The sequence below is a fragment of the Hippichthys cyanospilos genome, chromosome 15, assembly GCF_059441005.1.
Source record: "Hippichthys cyanospilos isolate Australia breed blue-spotted pipefish chromosome 15, RoL_Hcya_1.0, whole genome shotgun sequence".
NCBI lineage: Eukaryota > Metazoa > Chordata > Actinopteri > Syngnathiformes > Syngnathidae > Hippichthys > Hippichthys cyanospilos.
The window spans coordinates 11,783,855-11,809,359 of record NC_142383.1 but is presented as its reverse complement, the minus strand read 5'-3'; the positions used below and the strand labels follow the sequence as shown (position 1 = coordinate 11,809,359).

Below are 25,505 nucleotides of genomic sequence, written 5' to 3'. Positions count from 1 at the left end.
ACTGAGTGTGTGTGTTGGCGAGTGTCCGAGAAGGAAACAACTCTTTTGACTCCTCGGGGTTCTTCTAAGGTCACAAACATTGGAAAAACGTAGGGAAAAATCCCGAGCAGACACTCGCCAACGTTGGCCACCCACGTTGGGTTAAGGGCTTTAACCTGCCTCTTTTCCTTTGTAGTTAACAAGGTAAGCATTTTGGCATTCTTCTAACAAGGGGGAAGACAGACACACTCAATCTCCCTCAAATAGCCCACTGAGAGTAACATCTCATTCTGCAATATTGTTCAACAGATGTTCCCTTATTCAAGATTTATGACGAGGGACCCAGACTATTTGGAGAGCCACACAACAGGGAGACCGAGGTAGATTGGAGCTTTTAGCTTTCTGATTACATCAACAAAAACGGATGAGAGTCATTACATGAGAAGAGTCAAAGGAATCTTCGTGATTATCCAAGTACAACAATCAAATTTGGCTGAAGACAGGGTCATGAAGGATTCGGTAGGGAATTTTTTATAATCCTTTTAAATGCTTTGAATCGAACATTTTAGTATACTTGAAAGAACATATATGCCTATCACTAAGAGCATTAAATGGACTGGGAGCGTCTAGACTGCAGTTTTGGTTACTTTTCCCTTTTACCAAAGTCATTTAATTTGTAATAGATGTATATTTTGCATATTATGTGCAGGCAGTAATTGCATTCAGTACAAGTTGTTCAGGTCAGTGTAATTTGTAAGGTTTATGTGGATACTAATGAAAGCACATTAAATGTTAATGTTGTTTTTTTTTCCCCCCATGTTGTGGAGGTCAACAATGGTGTTTATTTTTTTTCAGACTCCATTATAATGCAGCAAAAACACTTCAACTCCTGACATATAAAGGGTGAATTCATTTTCTATTTAACCCTATGCATTAGTATTCACAGACAGTCTATGGTCTCAGACTACACAACCTTGCCCTTCCAGATTTTTAAATCACCCAGCAAATTGTTTTAATGTCACTGTACATTTTAATAAATATGTTCATTTGAGAAAACCAATATTGCAGAGCAAAAGTCAAAGAAGCCTACCAACACAAAAATGATTCATTCAGTTCACAGAGTTCACTGTAGAGTGCTTACGGATGGCCGTCGAAAATAAATGAGATTTTCAAAGCACGTGTAGGTGGAATATTTTTGAGATGTGCAAGTGCTGTAAGCTAAATTTTACATCTCACCCTTGACTTGAGCGAAGAAACTGAAAAAAAAAAGTACTGTGTATATCCATCCAATTGCTGAAGCAGTGTGCGTGCGACAAACAAATACTGTAGATGTTTGTGTGTGGTGTGCAAGAAGCTTTCGATCTGCTGGGTATTTTCATAAGCACAGCCGATGCAGAAATCGGCAATGTCACCCAACAAACAACAATCGTAGGGATGCGCAAACACAAAAAACAAACACACAATTTATGTTGGCATTGATTGCTCCCCATTAAGCCTGAGGATGCAGCCACTTTGTTTAGCAACTAATTATGGTGGATGGCATCCAAGATGAACCAAAGAACTTCTCTCCCTGACTGAAACTCTTGTGTTAGTGCACTGATGTCTCTTGATAAAGAACAAAAATACCGATTAGTAATTACATGACATATTGGCTTGAGCAATTAACAGAATGTTTGCTAAGAAATCCTAATGACAGACAAAAATATGGAGGGTAACACCTCCAACTGCGATGATTCATTCCAACCGTAATTAATTTTAATTTACTTTTTGACCCTAAAAGAACCACACCGAACCTGAATAATATCATTTAATCCTACTTGGGATCCACATCTTAAAAGATAACAGTCTTCCAAATGTCTGAATTTGTTCATGAAAATTGACAATAAAATCTGAGAACTGAAAAAAAAACCCACACATATTTAACATTATAAAGGTATTTAACAATTTGACATGAAACTATTTGATTTAAATAATAAATGACTGTAAATGAAAAGCAATACCCATCTGCTTTTATTATTAAAATTGTTATTATTTCATTTTTGTTATAGGTTTGTGCAGTGGTTTGTTTTTTTCTATGAAGCCATTTTCGTATGCTTGGCGATATGGATTTAAAAAAATCTTTGATCAAGAAAGAGGTAATTTTATGCCATGATAATGAATGTACCACAAGATATTTTCACTTTATTGTAAAAATAGTCAACACACTGATTGCTTGCATGTTTTTCACTCTATTTACACATAACCATAAACAAACCTGTATGAAATAGGAAATGCATCAAGTAGTTTGGCTATATAAAGATCATCAAATGTTAAGAAGAAAAATACAGTATGTGCAGCGGTCAACATATGGTATTTTTTGCACAAATGTAGAAAATCTAAAATCAGAGGCATAAAAAGCACTAATGTAGAAAACTAAAATCAGAGGCATGAAAATCACAGTCCAGACAAATTGATTAAATAAATAAATTAACAAACTATTTAATAAATAAATAAATAAAGATGAGGGCTACCAGAATTTCATTTTGAGAACATAATTGTGATCTGAAAAGTCAAACTCAAGACTATATTGTGAAAACGAATCACATTAGCATTCAATTTACTACCTCCATCCATTTTGTGAATCACTCCTCCTCAATATTAATGCACTTTTATCGCGTCGACCACTTCTGTCAGCTGACAGAGGACGCCGAAACAATCATTTCCCAATTAGCTGTGTGTAGCATTATTTTGTACCATTTTCTCTCTAAGCATTTATTACATTTCCTGCTATTTTACTGTTTAAATGTTGATATGCTCCACATTAACGGGTTTCCAGCGTGAAGCGTACTCAGTCACCCAAGGACTTACTGATTTCGTAAGGTTTGCCACTTTTTGAGTGACTGCATGGAAAAATAATAGTATAACATTTTAAGAAGAATGTTTCTCGCTGTTTGATTGTGTAGAATGCAGGATCCCATCTTCCACAGTCCATATTATATTCAGAAGATTGAAAAAATCAAGGCTGAAAAGCAACAATGAATCACCTTCTATCTTTCAGGCGGCACTGCATTAAAAACCAACATCAATATGTAAAGTATATACGTGAGCTCAGAAACACCTCCAAAAAACCATTTTCTGAAAATTACAAATATTATGCGAAGCAAAAGCCATACATCGACAACCAAAAACGCCGACGCCTTCTTTAAGCCCGAAGTCATTTGAAATGGACCAAGGCAAAGTGGAAACGTGTGCTGTGGTCTGATGAGTCCTCATTTCAAATAGTTTTTGAAATCTGCCCTCCGTTGAGAATGCGTGGCGCTTCATGAACCCCAAAATATGACAACGGAGATGTGAAGAACTGAAATTGTAGATCAAGCAGGAATGGGAAATAATTCCAATGAGAAATCCTCAACAATTGGTGTCCTCAGTTCACAAACACTTATTGAGCGTTCCCAGTAGGAAAGATGATGTAACACAGAGGTGAATATGCTCCTGTCCCAAATTCATTTTAATGAGCTGCGCGAATTCCAAACAAGTGAATCTTTGCAAAAACAAATAAATGATAAAATGTATCAATTGAACTGCATATAGAATGAAGAATTTTTGCAAATCTTTGTTTTCTGTTTTTATTATCATTTTATACATGTCCTAACTTCATTGGAATTAGGGTTATTAATGGGAGCCGAGGCTTGTTGCTAAGCTAGCTGCTGACTACTCGTTTGCAGTGCAGCCTCTTGGGACTCTGCCTCTGTTGAGTTGAAGATGCAACTTTTTCCATCTCAGCGGCCGCTGATTTTCCTTCTTTCTTGTTTGTGTGTGCGTCTGTTAACATAAAGCATTATTACGTAACCGCTTATACGTAAATGTTGCGACAGCATGAATTCATTTGCAAAATTTGTTTCTAACTCTTTGTTTTCTCTTGGGTAATGCATGTAAAAATAACACTAGCATTATAATACTGCGGAACGTATGGAATGTTGTTTAAAATACTGGATATGACGATGGAGATAATGGGAAATAAAAGACATCACTCACTCATGATGTCTTGCCTTGATATGCAAAAAACGTACCTAGAATACATAAAGAATTAGGATTCTCACTATAAACACGGAACCTCTCGAAGTTGGACAAGGACTAATAGGAAACAGAAGAAGGATGAAAACTTTAAGGAATGCTGTGGAATAATGTGTCCAATCACGGTCTGTGCGTTTTAAACCTTCTGTGGGTTTACCGTGGTACGGCCAAAGCTCCCAAAGCTAATGACCTCCATGCTTCACTGTCAGACAGGCTGGGAAAATATGACCGGTGCAGCTGACCGTCTCAGCTCCAAGAGAGATTTACCACCCGAGATGGGTTGGGACTGAGTGGGACAAGAGAGAACAGGTGGTTCTCGCTGTGGGCGCTTTTACCTGCAAACAAATACTGCAGGGACCAAACATGACATGCTCTTCGCATATGGGACGTTTCGAGTGGCAAAATGCACCATCTGCTACACTGTAACTAGAATAACACTCCATTTTCTTTTAATTATCCCTGTCATTGTTTTTTTTTTTCAATTAGGTTATTTTCAAATATCGCTTCTATAAAATGTTGCACATTCCTGATATGTAACAAAACACACTATGCTCTAAAATACGGAAGCATGGAGCTGCCAATGTGGAGTTTAAAAAAAATACTCTGCCAAAATTGTTTCGACTGACTTGCAAATATGTTTGGCTGTATTTAAAACATTTAAGTGTGTTTGGATGAATATGTTTGAAACTATTTACAAACGCTGAAACATACTTCCTTCCCCCTTTTGTCTTCTTTGCATTACAGTACTGCACATGTTTCATTAGACCTGTGGGTTAAATACAAAGCAATCATAAATAAAAATAAGTGGTAGTAATAAATATAGATCAAGGGTAAATAATGTTTCATTTATGATTTATTATTAACATATGGATTTTATAAGCGAAAAAAAAAGTATTCTTTCAATTCCAAAGACAGATTTTCACATTTTTCAAGCATCCAGACATTTAATTCCAGGTACTTATTGATGCATTTTTGCATTAATTTGAAAGATTGTCTAAAAATGTGTGGTACTAAATGAAGTAATCGATTACTTTACTAACATAAGCAATTATTTACTTTATTATTTAGGTACTTAGTTTGGGTAATAAAGTACTAATCAATCACTTTATGTGCTGATCGATTACTTTAGTAGCGAATGAAATATTTTAATCATAAATACCTAAGGTTATTGATTACTTGTTTTTGATTACAAAACCAAGCAACCATGAATACATTGAATCGATTAAGATGGTTAAACGAAGAACAACAAAAGAGAAGTTTTATGAAGTAAAGGCTGAGAAGATCATTGCTGCATAATGGGCACTCTGGAGTATAATCCAGCAATTTCTGTTGGACTTTCATAGATGTGGAATAAAAAAAAAATAAATCTGGTAAGAATCTCTGTGCAGGAAGTATCTATTACTTTACTGTGAAAAATAACCTGCAAAGACGGTCGCCTCCAACTGAACTAAATTCATTTAGTCGCATCTCCGCTTATTAGAAATGTGTCCCGAGTCTGTGTGATTTATAGTCAGATGGTGGGCCAGAAAATGGTAAATGCACTGATGTGTGTTGCGCCAGCTAAGGCGCCACCTGCTCACCAGCATGTCCACGAAGAATCGCCGCAATCTATTACCAGCTCTCTGAGGAGCACAGCTTGCTGTGTCGCCGCATGCCCAGTGGCTAACTTGGAAACCAGCCGACCGACTGCAAAAACATCCCTGACACTCAGTACACTGCAAAATAAAAAACAAAAATTAAAAAAAAAAAAAAAAAAAATCAACATATTCATGTTTGATGTGGTTTTTCAATCTGGTTCATATCTAAAAACGTTTTTTTAGGTTTTGATTTAAGAGGAGATATACTGTATATCAAGAAAAATAGTGAGGTAAAGCTGCATTAGATAGGGTCATGAACAAGGTACCTTCTAATTTTCAATGCGTCTGAGTATTCGCACAAACTCCCTGAGCAGCCTTGATGATATCCAACCATTTTTAAATATACGCGAGAACCGGTAATATGCTTCTGAGTACCGTATTTTCCGCACAATAAGGCGCACCTAAAAGCCTTAATTTTTTTTAAAAGATGATGGGGCACCTTATAATCAAGTGCGCCTTATATATGATCAATATTGAGATTGGGATTCGTAGATGGGGAATGAAGTGATAAAGTAAGCTTTACCTGATTCTTGTGTGTGTTTACAGTTGAACAAGGTTGGTCATATTGACGTTGAGTTATTATACTGAGAGTTTAGAGTTATTATTTCAGTTACTATTTTTATTAATTTGAGTATTACTATATTGTGATAGAAAAAGTTTTAAAATATGTCATTAATTGAGGGTGCGCCTTATAATCCTGTGCGCCATATATATGGAAAAAGTTTTAAAATATGTCATTAATTGAGGGTGCGACTGATAATCCGTTGCGTCTTATAGTGCGGAAAATATGGCACTTATCCCGTCATTTATGAGGGGATAGCTATGGTAACAAGCGTTGTCCAGAACCAATACGGGAGAACAATGCATCTATGACATGTTACCAAACACATCACAACTATTTAGGTTTGTTGTTGTTTGAGAACTCTTGTGTTTGGTCTCAAGAGGAATCCGCTCACTTGGTTTCCCTAAGCTGTAGTTTGTTTTACTGTTTGATACGCTAGTATTTGGATTTGGAGTGCTTTCGCTCAGAATTTCAACGGCAACGTGGTTATTCTTTGCACGGTCGGAGTGTAGCAGTATATTTTCGGCAGGTGTTTTCGAACGTGACCTCTGGACCTAGCATGACCATGGTTCCATATATGGATCCATTCTTGCATGACGTTGACATGTTTTTGACTGAGGCATCAGCACACATTTATCTCGCACAGTATGGTCATGTTTGCAAAGTGCTCTCCAATTGCACCTGCCAACATTTTCCACAAGATGCTAAAGTTTACTCATATGAGCACAGGTTATGCACGCCTTCCTCTTTAATGCGAAGGAGGGATTCTCACGCCGTCCCACCAAATTCTACCATGTCAAGGAAAATACCGAAAGGTAGAAAACTCCATGGAGGTAAGCTGCGCTTTGTACATGAAAATTGGGCCAATTGAGCGAACGGGAAACATACACAAGCTCCAATTGAGACTGATCCTTTGTTATAAATGAGACCCACGTTAATGTTGTACGATATTCTGCTTTTCCTTTGATGGTACACTGGTTGCTTTTGCATTAAAAGCACAGACACCACAGGAGGCGCCAACAGAGTCTGGATTTCTTTGTCTGGTTATTGTTTGCTACTTTTGCTTTGCAGAAGGCACTTTTACTCGCTAACATCTAACATTTTCCTTTTGATTGGTCAGCACCATGAATTTTTATACAATGAGTCCAAGATGAGAAAAAAACTGAAAAATAATAGATGCATATGTTTCATGCTGACCATTATTCTTGTGTTAACTTGCAGTTAATTTCAAGTTCCTCTATTGTTGAGGGGAAAAATGCTTGTTTATAGCAATCAATTTCAGTGTAGCAGGTAAATTCTGCCTAACATTTCAACAAAACTGCATAGTTGAAAAGATCTGTCATAACTATTACTGCAGGTTTCTTTGAAAGCAAGACACACAACCATTCACATTCTTTGCATAATGTTCCAACATTTTAAATACTGGTTTTAAATATTGGTCACAGAATTTATATCAAAAAAGAGAAAACCTAAAGAATACAAATATATATATATATATATATATATATAAATATATATATATATATATATATATATATATATATATATATATATATATATATATATATATATATATATATATATATATATATATATATATTAGGAACCATTGTCAGAAAAAAAAAACATCAGCAGCTGTCTGCAGGAAAGAAAATAATATAAAATCAGCACCATCTCCAGACATCAGCTCTATCTAAAGTTTATGCTTTGCACCAGAGGACACATTTGCAGTCGCAGGTCATCTAACATAGTGCCTTTCAATAGCGGGGACTTTTAAGTAAATGGTGGAAGGAGCACCTTTTTAAAAAAAAATAATGAATAGTAAAAATATCGGAACGTCAAGGAAGTTAATTGTCTTGAAAGCTTTTTCTGGGTGAATGTACTGTTTGTCAAAACTACATCATTTCCAGGAACGATTACTCCTTTCTAGGTACAGTAAAATTTAAAAAAAAAAAAGCAAGACGGAAAGCAGGTTTTTGATGATGTAGTTACCACACTTGTTTCACAACAAGAAAAACTTTTATCATCTTGGGTGATTTCTCTAAAGTGGCTGTGATTTCGTTAAATAGAGACTGGAAGAAAAAAAAATAAAGGAAAAGGTTCAGTAAATGTTTGAAGAGTAGCAAAGGATAATAGAAGCTTTTGAATTGAAGATGCTTCTGCTCTGGTTTTTGACTACATTATTTCTTATTCATGGAAGGAACATAAAATATGTTTTGGATGCTATGCCTTGATTAATTGAAACTAAACACTCCATAGTGCAGTATGTTGAATATCACTCTCAAATAATGTGCAAAGCAAAACAAAGACAGTTACCCCCACCAGCTAGCTTCACGCTAACACATAATCATATATGAATAATCAATTGACTCGGTGCTGTAAATTTTTAAAATGAGAAAATTCGATAGTACAGAGTTTGAATTGGCTAGTACTAAAAAATGTATATCCCTGGTTGTAGCACTCTTTTATACACTACCTTCACTACATAGTAACTATGGTAATATGGCTCCGTGCTGGGTGACCACTTCTTTATGACACATTCAGTTAAGTTCCCCTCAATGCTAAGGACACCTACAGTACTGTGAAAAATCAAATCTTCACCTGGCCAGATTAACTGAAAAATGCGAGGAGGGGGTTATCAATATCCTGGAGCGAGCTTCCAAGAATGTGGGTTCAGATGTGACATTTCTCTCGTTCTTTTTTAAAAAAAAATTTCTAATAAATAGAGCGTGCTTGCCTCATCCTTTTGATGTGTGTTGTACACCCTGTAATTGATTCCGCTCACTCCCATCATGCTTTTGCCTGCAATTTGCTCCGCAATATGCCGCCCTGAACTTTTGGAACCCCGTAGCATAATGGGAAAGCTGTGCGGCCTGCCGAGTGAAAATTATCACCTGTTTTTTTTTTTTTTTTTGTGCTTCTGGCAGCAGGACATGAAGCAAATGAAAGGAATTATTTGAAAAGGTAGCAAGAGAGACTGTTATGTGGCAATAAAACTTTTCTTTAATACTAAGTCTCGCAAAAGCTCGTTTGAGTCACAGAGATGTAATGAGTGAATTTGCGTGATGGTGCCATTACACAGCATGGGAAATGTCAGTAAAAATGGTGACTATTTTTCACCCACATGCACCTCCGAATTTTGTGTTGGCTAAAGCTCCAGCTACAGTCATTCACATGTGAATGGCAATCTTCAATCACTCATATTTTAGGTAAAAAGATTAACTAGTTCAGTTTAAAGTACTTGCAATGGCATGAACTAAAAATAGTTTCAAATCATTGTTGTGTTTTTGATATTATTATAATCAGCACATATTACTCTTTGTAATCTCATCAACTATGTTGAACAACTATGTAGGTAGGCAGTTGTTCTCAAACTTTTCATTGACCCCTTTTAGAAAGTAAATTTTCCACCTACCCCCATTGCAAATGTTTGCAAAAGCACAAAAAAAACGGTCCAGCCAAACATAAGAGTCCTTTTTATTCAGCAACGTATTCAATTTGACATCAAGTATATTTGTTACTGATCTGTACTGCGGTACAAAGTTTAGAAAATAAAAAATTACAAATTGCTTATAACTTATAACTTATATGCTTATAGCTTATAACAAAACAAACCGGCTCACTTTTCTCCCGAAAGGTTGCAACCAATTAATTAGTAAAAGAAAAAAAAAAAAAGCATTATCTTTACTGGCTTCATCACCTCATTAGCAAGCAATTGTCGACACAAAACACACTTTGACAAATTTAAAAATGATTACATCTTTTAAAATATATTAAACTCAATAAGTCATGAACACTTTCACAAGTTAATACATATATATATATATATATATATATATATATATATATATATATATATATATATATATATATATATATATATATATATATATATATATATATATATATATATATAACACACACACACACACACACACACATATATATATATATATATATATATATATATATATATATATATATATATATATATATATATATATATATATATATATATATATATATATATATATTATATATATATAATTCCTAACCCAACGTTCTGTCCTTTCTAGATGTTACAATGGCATCAATGCACTATCAACAGCGGCCAGAAGCAGTGCAAAAAACAAAGGCAAAGTCAAACAAGGTACAAATCTGTAACTAGGAAAAGATCAACTAAATCAATTCCAAAACATTCAAATTATTTCACGGACCCCCTGCAGTCAGGCCACAGACCCCACTTGAGAACCGCTGATCTATAGCAGTAGGCAGTTTCAAGTGCAGAGGTGAATTTGGACCCAAAAGCAGAAAGGACACCGGAGTAGAAAAGTAAAAAGTCTTTCCAAACAAAAATCCTAACATAATCCTAGATCCAAATCCTAAAACATACCTCATCTTAAAACTAGACTCGGAAGGTGGACTTGGAAGCTGGACCCAGAAACTAGACTCAGAAACTGCACTCAGATACTAGACTCTGAAGCAAAATAGAGAAGACAGTTGGACACGACAGCTTGAAGACTTGACATTCTGACAATGTGGAACGAGAACCTAGCGTTTAAATACTGTTCGACGTTAGTCCTATATGACAGTAAAGCAAACTAAAGGAGCTCAGCAACTGCGTTCCAACAGATACATCAAGGAACAAACCAGTCACAACAGTAAATAAACATCCCTATACAGTACGCCAACAGTGAAAAATATATAAAAATGTCAAAGGTGACAGATGACTACTATGAAAAAGGTGGTAAATACACAATCATAGCAACTGCATAGCAACTATTACAACAGAGTGCTTGTTTTTTCACACTTAGCTAATGCTCTTTTCCACATTAGGTATTCCTCTAGAATTTTTTTTTAGTGTATACTGTAGGCATGTATATGAATTCTAAGTGTACTTGGATTATGAATGTATTCATTTGCTATTTTAGTTATTTAGCTATTTAGCTATTTTAGTCTGCTCTGCATGGATCTAAGTGATCTCTTTATTTACCCCCCTTTTTTTTTTTATATGTAGCATAAATTTAGCAGAAGTGATTCTACTAGGGAGGTCTGCACCTTCTTTTGGTTGAGCCGGCCTTTTTCGTACCGCAGCATCTCTCGCCGACGACCCGCAGAAAAGTGTTCTTGCATCATTTCAATAAATGGGGCCTTCAGTGAGGAGGTTGACTTTGAATCGGATGGAGGTGAGAGCAATGAAAAAGGGCAGGAGATAAGAGAGGGTAAAAAAGAATGACGAGCAGGAGGAGCAGGTGTAAAGACGAGGACATCCACTGAAAGCTCCCAGTGTATATCAGCTCCAATCAAAAGGTCTTCCAGTCTTTTCGCGCGTTCTTTCTTTCCTTCCCCCTTTTGTCTTCTTTGCATTACAGTACTGTTTCTCTTCTCTATGGTCAACTGTGACTCACTCACTTTGAATGTGTGCTGCAGAGGCGCTCAGGAAGCCACTCCGGAGGGGCTGTGTGTGCATGGACCTCTGCTGCCACCCAGAGGACAAAAAGGAATTACATGCTTAGTCAACGTGTCCAAATCGAGTGTCAATGACATTATAATAACCCAATACAGGGCATCTGTTAAACAATGTGTCCAATATTAGTAAAATAAAGAAGCATATTTCAAATAGAAAGCATCGAGTGAATGTGTTTCAAGGCAACAAGCTTGATGAAATTACAATGGGAATTGCATGTTCATACAATTATTAGATTATGCAAGCATACATCAAAAATAAACAAAAGCAGGGGCGGAGCTGCATAAGGGCCAGGAGTTGCTTGTTATTTTACAACCCACACATAGAAGGATTTTTTTCAATACCTGTGATTTTTCTGTCATTTTTTTCATGCATGCAGTATTCCTAGACTTATTGATGCCTGCCTATTATTTATACTAGCCACTTACTTACATTTGTTTTCATATATGAAAATCAAATTAATTAATTTCATAGAAGCTTAACTGTGCGTGTCAACTCTGGCCACTCATTGGGGTGTTGTGGGATACTGTCAAACCCATAAACATTTCTGGCTATGCCCCTGATTTATAGTGAGAAAAGATAGCCAGTATTACACTTAGTGTAAAGGAATGTAGTGTTGGAGAAGAAGAGTTCCAAAAAGCTTTTTTTGGTTTGAGCTCCTTGACAAAAATTACATTTTAATGTGCTCACTGGGTTTTACCGAGAAAGCGGTCAACGCTGGCAAATCCCATTATCAACTGCAATTCCGTGTTTTGCTCATTGCGTTGGTGAAAACTCTCTGTCATCCAGGGACATTGTGAATACTGTACACTGAATAAAATTCTCAAACGGGGTTAGGTTGGTCAGCAGAAACAGATACTCGTAATTGTGTGTCATAGCAAGAGGGATGTTATGCTGTTACACAATGGAACCAAGTAGGAGCATGTATAAATTAAAAAAAGAGAGGGACAAGCATAGATCCATGGGGTATACCACATAGAAATATTACAATTCCTGATTAGTGGTAATAGAGACAAATTGAAAATGATCTATTGATGAGATCAGAAGCGATGGAGAGATGGACACCCCAGATTTTTTTCCAGACTTGAGCCATGCCCTTTGTTTGGGGCATGACCAAAGACTGTTTTTATTTTTTTCTCCTTCATCATCCCAACCATATAAACTTATCTCCAGTAAGGTCTTTGAATGCTCTGCCTTAGCACACACCAAAATGGGTCTTGCAATCTGTTTCCCCTTGTCAGTCACCTGTGTGTTTCTTAGACAGTTCAAGCTCGTTTTTTCAAGTCAAAATTTCATACTTTATACTTGTGCAGGTCCAATGATAATACAGGCTATCTCTCTCTCTCTCTCTCTCTCTCTCTCTCTCTCTCTCTCTCTCTCTCACTCTCTATCTACTCATCCATCCATCCACCCTTGTACTTGTGCCACACCCTTATATATCAGTGAATGTACAAAACATAATCTGGTTGTGATTTCACTGTCATGACAAGACTGCTGAAGGACACCATCAGTGTGGTTTGCTTTTTCTTTTGCCTTTTTGGTGTTCGATCCGTTTACAAAAAAAAAGAAGAATGATACCCACAAGGACACGAATGATGATAATCATAGCACAGGAAATTAAATGTACCGTGCAAAGGGAAAGCATTGGCTGCTCTGTATAACTTGAGAAGTTGACAATATCAAGAGCCAAACACGTTCCCCGTTACGTTCCTGTCAGGGATTGTCAAAAAGGCTGAGTAAAACTATTTCTTTTTGTTTTGAAAAACAGCATCTACTCTGTTAATCAGGGGTGGGCAGTCTGTCGGGACAACAAGTATTACAAATATGCAATAATGATTTCACTGGGAATGACTCAGAGACCTAAAGCCATGCGTCCTGTTAAGACGGTTAACCCTTGAAGCGTGTTGGATCTTTTAATTTCATTCCATCTCATCATACTCAACCACCATTATTACATCTCATCAAACTGTTGATTGCTTATTCTAAAGTTTTGTTTTTCTGGTAATGTTGAAACACTTTCCTCTATGTTTGGCATAAATGGCGATTTAAAGAATCTGAATGAGGGAAAACCCTGAATGACATAAATGAATAAATAGTGAGATTTTCATGCATTTTAGTTTGCTCTCTAATTTTCTATCCTCACCCTAACGTTTCTAATGTTTTTATATATGTAGTTTTTCTTTTTTTTTTTAATTTCATTAACCCTTTTCTGGCCACAGCTGCCACTTTGAATAAACAGGCAAAATGTCTAAAAGCCTCTGTAACAGTCATTGCTGAAATTCTAATGAAAATCTAAAAAGCCTTGTTTGTTTCAGACTCAAAACTAGAAAAACACTTGACTAATAAAGGCCGTTTTTGTCCCTTTAAACTTTCGGCCGAAAGCAGCCGCTGTGCCCAGTAAAGTGTAAAAGGGCAGAATTTTCCATCTCACTGCGAACATACAAATTGAATTCAGGATGACCAAACAAACTTTTGCGGGGACGGCTGCTGTATGTGCACTGTATTTTTTTGCTCCAAAAATGAGCTAATAAGCTAACTTTATCAATGTTAAACTCACTAGCAATTGAAACCGGACTCACTGCTGTATTGCTAATTGAGGTATTAGACCCCACCCCCGCCATGTGAGGGGTCTCACATGAGATAAAAATCTCTGTTTATCCTGCTTTAGATAATAAACACAGTTACCTCTCTAACTGTCTAATGAGGCGAAGCATACGCTGCTCTCGTAATCCACCCTTTGCTTCGCTGCATAAACAAATTGCGTCGTCTCCCCGGAATACACCGAAGGCCTTACGTTTTAATTTGCAGATGTAGACGCAAATCACGCGAGATAAACCTTTAAAATAATTACAAAGCTGTTAAGCCCTTCAGCTTTCGACGCGCTGAGTTGGGCTGACCACTGGGATGGGGGATTTACAGACCTTCTGCTGACAAATGTAGCGTGAGAACAAAGGGGCACACTGTGAAGTCTGTTTTGAAATATTTTTTTGCTGTAAAGCGCTTACTACAAAAAGCGACTTTATTGGAATGCGCCATTGCACGCACATGCGACAGACAATAAAAGCGTGCGCTTTCTTGATTGTTTTTTTTTTCAGGTTATCAATTCAATAGCTCCTCGCTGACAGCTGCAAGATGCAACTCCCACGCCTCAAATATTGCCCTGGAAACTTATTACGATATTTTCAACATCTGTGGCAGCAGATAAAACCTTGATCGCGCAAAGGCAGCTCACTAATGTCATAACTCGAAGGTAGAGAGCCGCCCGATATGCCGTCGATTGTGACGAAAGAGTCATAGCTCGATGATCTTATTTGAGGAGCTCCTGTTGTCTATTTCTTTTATTTAATCTGCCGGTATCACAGTCCACTCTTATCCAACTGGACGGGCTGGATTTAATGAAAAAGCAACACGGAGATACAAGCGAGAGATAGAAAGAAGGAGCTGTGTTATATGTAGTTGTCCCTTTGATATCTTCTCTGAAACAAGCGCTCCTCAGGGGGCTGATCATGTGAGGGACGGTGTCAAGGGTGAGCCTTGATTGGTTTTAAATGGACTGTGACAGCATATCACCGAGATGAGTCTCGTTAATGGGATAGGGTGAATAACATAAGGAGCTAGAAATTGTATGCGGAGAGCTGATGCTGCACTCAAATGTTGTAATTGAAATGTAGGCCATATTGAATGTGTTTGAAAGGTCTTTACAAAACAGCTCCATTTATTTAGGAAAGTTCTCATGGGAAAATGTGACGTGCAGGAATTTTTTGAAACCTTTTTAGAATGTTTTCAATTGGTCTTGGAATGGTGAATTTCAGGTGAATGCATCAATCGATTATTTTGATAATTTTTTTCATACAAAATTTTAATTCTTCATATAGTGGGTGTTTATGAAATGCCTTGTTTAGAGCCAATCAGAGTCAGATTGCCACTTTGTGAGGTGCCCATTGGGTTACTGGAATTCCTATTTTTCACCTATTTGCCCATTCCAGAGCGCATCCCAGAATGCTTTGATCATCTATGTAAAAGTGATTTATTTAAATCATATTTGAAAAGCAAAATAACACATGGAACTCTTACTACTTAATTTAGGCTCGTACAATGAATGTGTTGAGCAAGTTTGTGTGCAGTATGCATTTTATTTCGTGAAACCATGACACCTAAATGTTTTTTTTTCCTCTCGAGTAGTAATTAAATGAATAGCATTTTTAATAAACAAAAATGTGGAATGACTAATTAGCATTAAATTGCTGGGAGGAACATTAAGGACAAACAGATTTTTTTTTTCCTGACTGCTGTTTTAATTGCAAATTCACCATGCTATTTGGCTCATAAGTTTTAAAACATGACTGATATTAATGCCTCACCAGGCATGAACTTAATCAACAATTAACAGTGCCCTAATTGCATCAAAATAGTCCACTCTATTTTTTACTTGAAAATATTCAGCAGTGCATTCCTAATAATCAACAAAATTTTGCAGCTAATGAATTCATTGTCATGCCCATCACCTAAACATAACTGCTAAACGCATATCCTGCAAACAAAACTCAACTAAAGTAAGAAAAAGACAAAGTACTTCGATAACAAAGCACAGGACCAAAACAAAAAAAAAACAAAAATAAATGACCTGCATGAAAAGAGGCTTGACTCGTGGCTGATGAACAGGCGCCCATATGGCAAAATAAAAGAGGTCATGGCGAGGAGAATAAGGCCAGTCGTGCGTGGCAGATGCAAGATTAAAGGAAGAATAAACAGGCAAAGCGAGCATGAAATGGCACCAGGAATATTGCGGCAGTAATGGAAGTTGAGGTAAGATATACAAAAGTTGAGGAGCGATGCCAGCAATGTGTTGATGAGAATGTTAACTGGTAGCCCGTGCTTATTTGAATAACGTGAGCAAGAAAAGTCAGCTGATGCATATTAACATCCATGATTTCACAATGTTTCATTTGAATTGTGCGCGGAACTTAAAGGGACACGAGACGATGTTTTGCTTTTTCAACGACAATCTTTTTGTCCTGTGATCAAGCTGTTAATTTTTTCCAATTGAAGCTCCTTTTTAAAAATATTTTAAACTCTCAGGAACCTGCCTTCAAGAAGCCCCAGAGGTCTCTAAACACCGGTACTGGCCCGTAGATCAACTGGTACCGTTTTATGTGTTATCCGAATCAGAAAGCTATTTTATTTAGAAAAAAAACGTTTTTGAAAACTCGCCAGATACTCTTGGATTTGTTAGGGGGACTTGAATCAACATGTGAGATTTTAACAGAGTTTCTACAAGTTTCAGAAGTTTTAATTTTATGCTTTAAAACCTTTTATTTTGAAAACTCGCCGGATTCTCTTGGATTTGTTACGGGCCCTTGAGTCCGCATGTGAGATTTAAACAGAGTTTCTACAAGTTTCAGAAGATTTAATTGTATGCTTTCAATGCAACTTAAAACAAATTCAATCCAACTGCATATACTTGTTTGATATTGGTGATAGGAACACTACATGTGGCTTTACAAATTAAGAGCAAATTAACTGGAACATCAAAAAACTCATGTGCTCCAGCCTTTTATTTTATTGATTTTTTTGGTAAATTACAACTAGAATAAGCTGAGAGGAGTACAAAAAAGGAAGTTCAACATTATCTCAAATTTGGTTAGGGCATGTTTTCCATTACACTGTATGTCAAAAACGAGTTGCTCACCCAAGATTGGGATGGTGCCTCCAGGAGCCGGCATGCACGTTCTAGCGATACCAGATGCAGTCTGTGCAAAAGATCAAACCGACAGTTCATCAAATCCTCCCGAGCTGGACATTCATAAAACATGCCTTCCTTATCTTTTGAGTAATAAATCACGTAATGCATTTTTTATCATTTAACCAGTATTGAGGGCATCTCGAGGCAAAGGGGGTCTCCATTTTTTTTTTTTTTTTAGGAGCATGGATTCTACCCCACAAATAGTTGTGGCTAGAATCCGACTTTTTCCATTCAGTGCACTTCCACTTCCAAAACACGATCACGGTGACTTGTGTCGCTCTAAATTTTCCACCCCGGCTAATCATTTTACCTCGGACCATTAAAGATAAGTGCGTTACGGCCCCCTTTTTAATTCAAGTGGCGCGCACGGCCTGCTCGCACGCACACTCTTAACAATTGAAGACATTTCCCCTTTCACTGCCTTCTTGTTATCGCCGGTAAACTGCCCACCTTGTTATTGCCTCCATGTATTTCCAATTATTTTATATGTGAAGGAGGGCAAAGGGACAAGCGGAATGGAGAGGAGCACGGGCTGCATGGAGGCATTTTTGTAATGCCATGGGCAGGTTATAACAAAGATAAATAGCGTGACACCTTAATGGAGCCGCGCTGTTATCCTTTATGAATAAAGTGAGATTGCTTCATAAAAAGTGTCGTTAGTGATTAAAGAGAGAGCTGAACCTCTTGCATTGATTTTGCATGTAAAAAAAATAAGAGTGACTCTTGTATTTACAGCTGTTAAAGCTACAACAAATATAAAATAAATATAAAAGTTGGATGTTCTGTGGGTTAATACCTTGCAATAGACCGCTGTTGACATTAAATCAAAGCAACGGAAAATCAACCCGAAATACATTTTTACTGTAAGCACAAACTGAAATGAATAAACAAATCGAAAGTGGGTATGCATGTGTGCCTTATACAGAAAAAGCTGTTGAGATTTTTTCAATGCAAAGTCATCGCTTAACTTGAGGTTAAAGTTCAAGTAGAGTCGAAAATGGCAGAAAATAAACTAGGTAATTAAGTACTTGAGTATAATCTCAAGTAATTGATAATCTTAGTATTTATAATTTATTATGTCTATATGTTTGTATATATGCAATTGTTTTATATATATATATATATATATATATATATATATATATATATATATATATATATATATATATATATATACATATATATACATATATATATATATATATATATATATATTATATATATATATATATATATATATATATATATATATATATATATATATATATATATATATATATATATATATATATATATATATATATATTGTTTCTGGAGGGGACATCAAAAGTGAAAGGGGTTATTCACTTTCAAAAAATTTTACAGTTGATTATCGATTATTTCATTGATTAATGAAGTTAAATTTCATTTTGGCATTATTTCGTGCAAAAAACAACAACTTAACACACTAAACAACAATTAAGCAAAGTCACAAGAATAGTTGATGTATTCATCAAACGTTTTTTTTTTTTTTTTTAAGTACAAGCAAATGTTTGTCAATGTTGTACTTTGAGTAGACATAAAAGATTATAAGTCAGCCTCCAAAAAAAATTCAGAAGTTAGTTTAAATTCTATTGAGAGGCTGAAACCATAAGATTTGGACAACTTTAATTTCAAGGATTACGCTAACCAATTACTCGATTATCAAAATAGTTGTTCATTAATTTGATAATCAATTTCTTATCATTGCGATAGCTCTTGTTCTGAAATTCATCCAAGCTCATATGATAGTGCTTTGATCAAACAAACAAAAATGTTGATTATAACACGAGAAAATGAAATGTATTAAAACTAGAGCAAATTAATAATGAATGAACCATTGCCAACATATTGTTGCCTTTGCTCATTATTTTCCTACACAAAAGCATGTTCACACGAGGTCAAGCCCTATGGCTCAAACTCTCCGGCTCGCTTATTTGACTCGTAATTATTTCTTAGTATCCAAAGCTGACCATGACTATAAACACAAGCCAAGGCTATTTGATTCGGAATCGCTCTCAACAGACAATAATGTCGATCAATTGTACTAAGGGTGCAGAGGCTAAATATTGTCGGAATACTGATGCTTCAATCATAGCCATTATGAGGCATTTTGGAGTGGCGCCAGGCATAAAAGCATGCAGCCTAACAAACTGTGCTCAATTTGCCAACTCATTAGCCTAATTTGATCATCTTTTTTTTCATAACTTGGCTGCATGCAGATGGGGGTGAGCCTTAGCATTCACTTTGGGTTCCTCACTTTAGCATTAACATGTTGGCACATTAGTGATCTGTCTCCAAGGCTAATTGTTGGAAATGTTCATTCTGGATGAAACATCTAGTCACTTTAACATCATCTATTTTAACGTTAATTAACTATATGCACTTACATCCCTTTGCTTTATCAGTACCTAGGATTTAAGATTACTCTCAGTTTTGTTTTATGTGAAAAAAAAATCTGGAAGCATAGATGAAGCATACAAAACTCATGTTAGCCAGTACATTAAACATTAACAATGATGTGGGCTAGCTGCTAATGTTAGCCCCACTTAAACCATCTATTTTTGAAACATATGTCTCTAACCTAGCCAGCTGAGCTTGAATTTGAATATTAACATTGAAATTGTGAAATGCACTGGCCTCTTTTGCCTATAAATATGGTTTTGTAACCACTCGCGATAGAACAAAGCTTTACCATTCCGCCATTTTGAAACCAGTGAGGCTGACCAGTAGCAGACCAGCTCCTCATGAGGAGACGCCGACCAATAGCAGACCAGCATTGTAGTCTCACGTTGCAGGGATGGCAACAGAAAATAAGTGCAATTACCTAAAAACACCTGCAGATGGAGACAAAACAACACAAACAGCAAACCCCCTAGGGTCATGACAGTTGTTTTTGTCGCAAAGCAGAGAAAATGCTTCAAAGAGGGGGCGAAAAATCCATATTCCATTTCGCAACATGAAAATAACATAAGCCAGGAGATATATCTATATCTATCTATCTATCTATCTATCTATCTATCTATCTATCTATCTATCTATCTATCTATCTATCTATCTATCTATCTATCTATCTATCTATATATATATATATATATATATATATATATATATATATATATATATATATATATATATCTCCCAAATATGAAGCTTGTTTTTTTTTCATTTCAACATACTTTCTTGAAACAGATTCCTGCACTATTTAGCTCAAAACAGAGTTTATGGTATCTTTTTAAGTTTCCGAAGGACCACAAACATTGAAAAATTGAACTGCAAATGGTTTGACCGAAGACATACAGTCCCTTAGTTTGCTTCTTGACGTCAGAACTAACCCCCATTGGGATTCAACAGACACGCTTTCATGCACATCCGCCCACACTGTCCATCCACACACCCACTGCGCCCTCCGTTTCTTACTCTCTCGGCTAAAGAGTTTTGCCAGAGGTCCCTGCAGCACAGTAAAGCCATCACACCTTTTGACAGAGATAGACAGGATTGTTTTCCGACACTCTTCTGGATTCACGCTGCGAGAGGTGCGGGGGGTATGCGGATCGATACCCCTCACAAGTGCGGGCGGCTTAGGGTCTTGTAGATTGTCAGCACTCATATACTGGAGAGTCTGTAGGAGTAAAAAGAAATAAATAAATGTGTCGTTTTTGCAATTGTTACAGTGGCTAAAGGCAAGGTTTGTTCGTTCATTTCAAAGTTGGTACATTCCTGTTTAGACTTATATACATCAAGGCTATGGAGCACTAGAAGAAGTTGAACTGACTTTGCCACTCAACAATAACACATACAGAAAAGGGAGAAGTTTACAGGTTTCACACAAAACTCAAGCAATCTAATAGCCAAAAGCAGATAGAAAAAAAAATATATTTTGTCCATACCTCATCAAAAATATTTTACACCAAAGGAAAAGCGTTGAAGGAAGACACTAGCGAGCTGAAATTTCACCCAGATGATGACACCATGTCAAAGTTCAACATGGCACAACCGTTTAGCTATCACACTATTAGCAGTGTGTCTTACCTGGGCTAAAATACTGCGAGAATTACATGAAGGAAAATGACGCAAAAATGATCAAAATACTGCACAAGTGTTGAGTACAATAGAATTCTTTTTGGAATATACAGTACATCCGGAAATTGTTGACAGCAAAAACGTCCTTGGGTGACTTTAAATCTGAGGTGGATTTAGTCACCCAAACATGTCCGCAATCCAATGTTATTCTAACCAGTGTTGCGTTCGATTTTTTAGTCATCGTAATACCACACAAAGAAATTCTTATTCTGTTCACTTTCCCAGCAGACTACATTCCATAATTGAGCAAACAATTAAGTAGGCAGTTAAAAAACAAACAAACAAACAAACAAACAGCAATAAGGCAATATGACCCGGAGGCATGATTAATTATCCCAAACTGTCAAAAACCTTTTTGTTTGTAAACTCACTCACAAAATAACAAGGAACTTATAAATGTGTAGACTTGTGTTACACTTATTTCTCAGCAGTAGTCCTGGGTTAATTCGACTCATTTGTGGTCAAGCAAAAGTTTCAGATTTTTTTGTGTGTAAACCCATTAACTAACAAATCTTGTGATTTCTTGTTTCCCCCCTCAAAAATAGCAATAAAATATGTATGTCATTTCAACCCAGGTTTTGCTTATTTATCAGAAAAGCCGCAAAACATCTGTTCTGAGTTTTCATTGGCGGCATGGTGACAAATTCTTTTGGTGTGAATGGCTTGCTATTTAAGAACTCCCAAGCAAAAAGAAACCCATAAACAATAATTAAAAATAAATAAAACCACCATCTTCCCCCCTACTGTAAGCTGTCTGCGCAATGTCTTTTTCATTGTTCATATAAAATGAAGGATGTACAAGGGCCATCCTTGTTTTGTTACAATTATCCCCCAGTCGTTTCATTCTGATGACATAGCCTCGTTCTAATACGCATTTCCAATTGAAATGAGTCCACCGAGTGATTGAGTCAATCACCGGCGTGACTCCCAGCCATCTGTATCGCAGTGTGACGTCAAGCGCAAAATTTTGCTTGAACAAAAGAGAAAGTCATTGCGATCTGGGCCATCTGCTGCCTTCTGCTACCTGTTCCCAAATTTCAACTAGCTGTTGCGCTACTGCTTTGCTATAATTGCTGGTGTAAGGTGGAGACTTTTTAAAACCATTTTTTTCAGCTGAGTGGTGTTTTGCAAATACTGTATGACATTATTTTTGGTAACTGCATGCATTTTCAAGTATTGTATTCAACAATTCTCCTTTCAAAGTCCATGCAGAAACAGCAATGCAGAAATGTCATATTCACCATTGAGAAGCTAAAATTCTGAGCATTTGGACAGCTTCAAATGTAAATAAAAAAATGTAACTAAACTGATTAACTCTGCTGATCATGACCAACATTTTCACATTTGCACTTTTTCCCTTTATTTACTCAAATTTTAACCGTTTCCGTCGTAGTATGATACATAACACTGGTGTCATCATTTTTTACCAAAAAATCCATGTTGTAATCTTATATTTATAAATGATGTAATTTGTTGACGATGGCATTCTGTGGCCCAGTCAATCAAAACAAAGCAACAACAAATGTTTACATGCAATGCAAGGAAGTTGTGCAAATTGACCTGGATGTCATTGTACGCTCCACCTAAAGTCATAGTTTGTTTGAAAAAAAATAGAAAAGAAGAAATTACATTCATAAATTAAGCAAAAATGTGTTAAATGTGACACCTCTTCAACTGCAAGAAACACTAACATTTATGATAAGAATTAACAAAATAACTGCTTTAATTGAGCCACTATATGCATTCTGTGTACTGAAAAAAAATGTTGTTTTTTATTTTTATTTATTTAACAACATATTAATTGTTGCTTTCTTCTTTTCGCAGGAAATTTGCATACAATTTACAGCTATTGAAAAAACAAATGTTGCTCAGTCATTATAGATTTTTAAATCAATTAAAGGCAATCAATATTTTTTCCCCAAGAAATCATGGGCATCGCCCTGAAAAAAAATCCATAATGGTCAGCCCTATAAAAATAATTTATCGATTTGTTAATCAATCAGATGTCCATTAGTTGCAGCAACTCTAATTTACACATTTGGTTGCAGGTATCGTGGCTTTTTTTTCTCAGGTTATTGTGTTGTTTACCTTTTCTCGACAAATTTGTTAAACTCTTACACTGGCTACTTTTGCTTGCATAAAGCAGGTCGATTCGTATTGTATCATGCGTCACACAAACGTCAGATCAAAGCAAAAGGCACCTCAAGTGCCGGCAATGAAGAAACGCGTAAGTGCTGCAAGTACAGGCTTAAGACTTCTTAAACAAGCCTTGCATATTGCAGAAGCACATTAAGTACGGACACAACACTCCACGCAAGTATATATTGTATAACGCCCAAAATAGCACAATTTCAGACGTAAAATGTCTCAGAGAAGCGTCACAAGGCACAGTATAAGCGCCAGTCTACTGAAGCTAATGAATGATAATTACCCTTTTTCATATAGTGTACTTTTCTTTCCAATTGGCTAATCAGACACAATGTTCTCGCAGATGCTTTGAACATGGGGGGCATATGCTAAAGTGCAAGTCAAGTCACGTTTTTTCTTTGCTGTAATTTGTTCAATAGTTCCCACTTTTCTAAACATGGTTTTCTGAATAATATTGTGTTTGTGAAATATGAGTTAAGCTGCAAAGGTTTGTTTAAGCCGCAAAATCCACCCCTTTTTACTTACTTACTGAAAACGACATCACAGTCGCTCTGGGCGCAGGTGACGCCCAATCACGGCTCACCTGATTTTCGGTCATGTGACGTTCACAAGCCGAGCTACAAGGCTGTAAAATACCGTGAGTGTCAGTTCTCGTATTTACTACTTCACATAATATCCCGGACATAGAAAGACCCGTCTGACTCCCAACACAGGACTAATGCAGTTGTTAATTATTTGAAGTGGTTTCCATTCCATTTGTATGGCACTCTCAGCCATTCAAAACAAGATTGCCATGTCCAAGTCCAATTACGTCTTCAATTTGAAACTACTTTCATTCGGACTGACATTTTGTCCCTCACTTACATGCAGCTCTAATGAAAAGATACGCTAAAATTAATTGGATAATGGAGTTGATCGAGAGAGGAAAAGCAATAATTGCTTTGGAATTGGAGCTTCTTCCCAACAATCTCGTTCACAGAATAGGACGTTTGGAAGAGCATCAATGTTTTTACCAAGGCCAAAAAAAAAAGCGATGTGCAAGCAAGCTGACATCACTGACAAACAATTACATCTCTCTCTTCAGGAATTTTTCCTTTTGAGAGAATTTACGGATAGTTATGGCTTTTAAAAGAGATAGTAGGTTAAATCACTCCAATATAGAAACTCTGAAAGACCTCTGCTATGGCACCATCAAAGCTCTCAACATTTTTTTCTTGACCAAAATACCCGCTTAATATTCTTCATGTCTAAAACAATATGCTTAGGCAAAAAACTGTTAATGCCCTGCGTGACAGTAAAACATGCTGGAATTGCGTAGAGAAGGCAAACTTCAAAATAAACCCTAAGTTACTAAATCATACATGGATGAGAATGGCCAACACAATAATAATCAGAAAGGCATGTTTAGAAAACTGGGGACTATGGAATGTGTCACAGCGAAGAAAATAAACATTTAAATCTGTATACTTTGATGAATGATCACTTTAAAGAAAGACCTACTGGTTTCTATAAAGCATTTTCCTGAAAATTTCATTAAATTAATGATATGTATTTTCCTTCTGATTCATCTTTTTCAGACAATGATAATAAAACTGTGACCCGTTCAAGTATCGGATTCCGTACCTTGAAATAAGGCCTGGTATCAGGTGAATATCAATACTCATGTATCCCTTATCATAAGTGATACTGTGTTACTTATGAGTGGAAATTGTATTATTTCCCTGGAATTGCTATAAAACTATAAAAGGCAACTTTTAATGTCAAAAATCGGTCCATCAATGGACAGCAGTGGGTTTTGTTCCTCTTTTATTTTGT

General features: G+C 36.3%; 1 long non-coding RNA gene across 1 annotated transcript; it reads right to left on the bottom strand.

Moving 5' to 3' along the window:
- Nucleotides 1–3,612: 3,612 nt before the first annotated feature.
- LOC148411712 (uncharacterized) lies at nt 3,613–11,598 on the bottom strand. Its single transcript, XR_015868041.1, has 4 exons — nt 11,290–11,598; nt 5,613–5,747; nt 4,744–4,798; nt 3,613–3,780 (listed from the first exon to the last, which is right to left on the bottom strand). It is a non-coding gene; the product is annotated as an uncharacterized LOC148411712 (long non-coding RNA).
- Nucleotides 11,599–25,505: the final 13,907 nt, after the last annotated feature.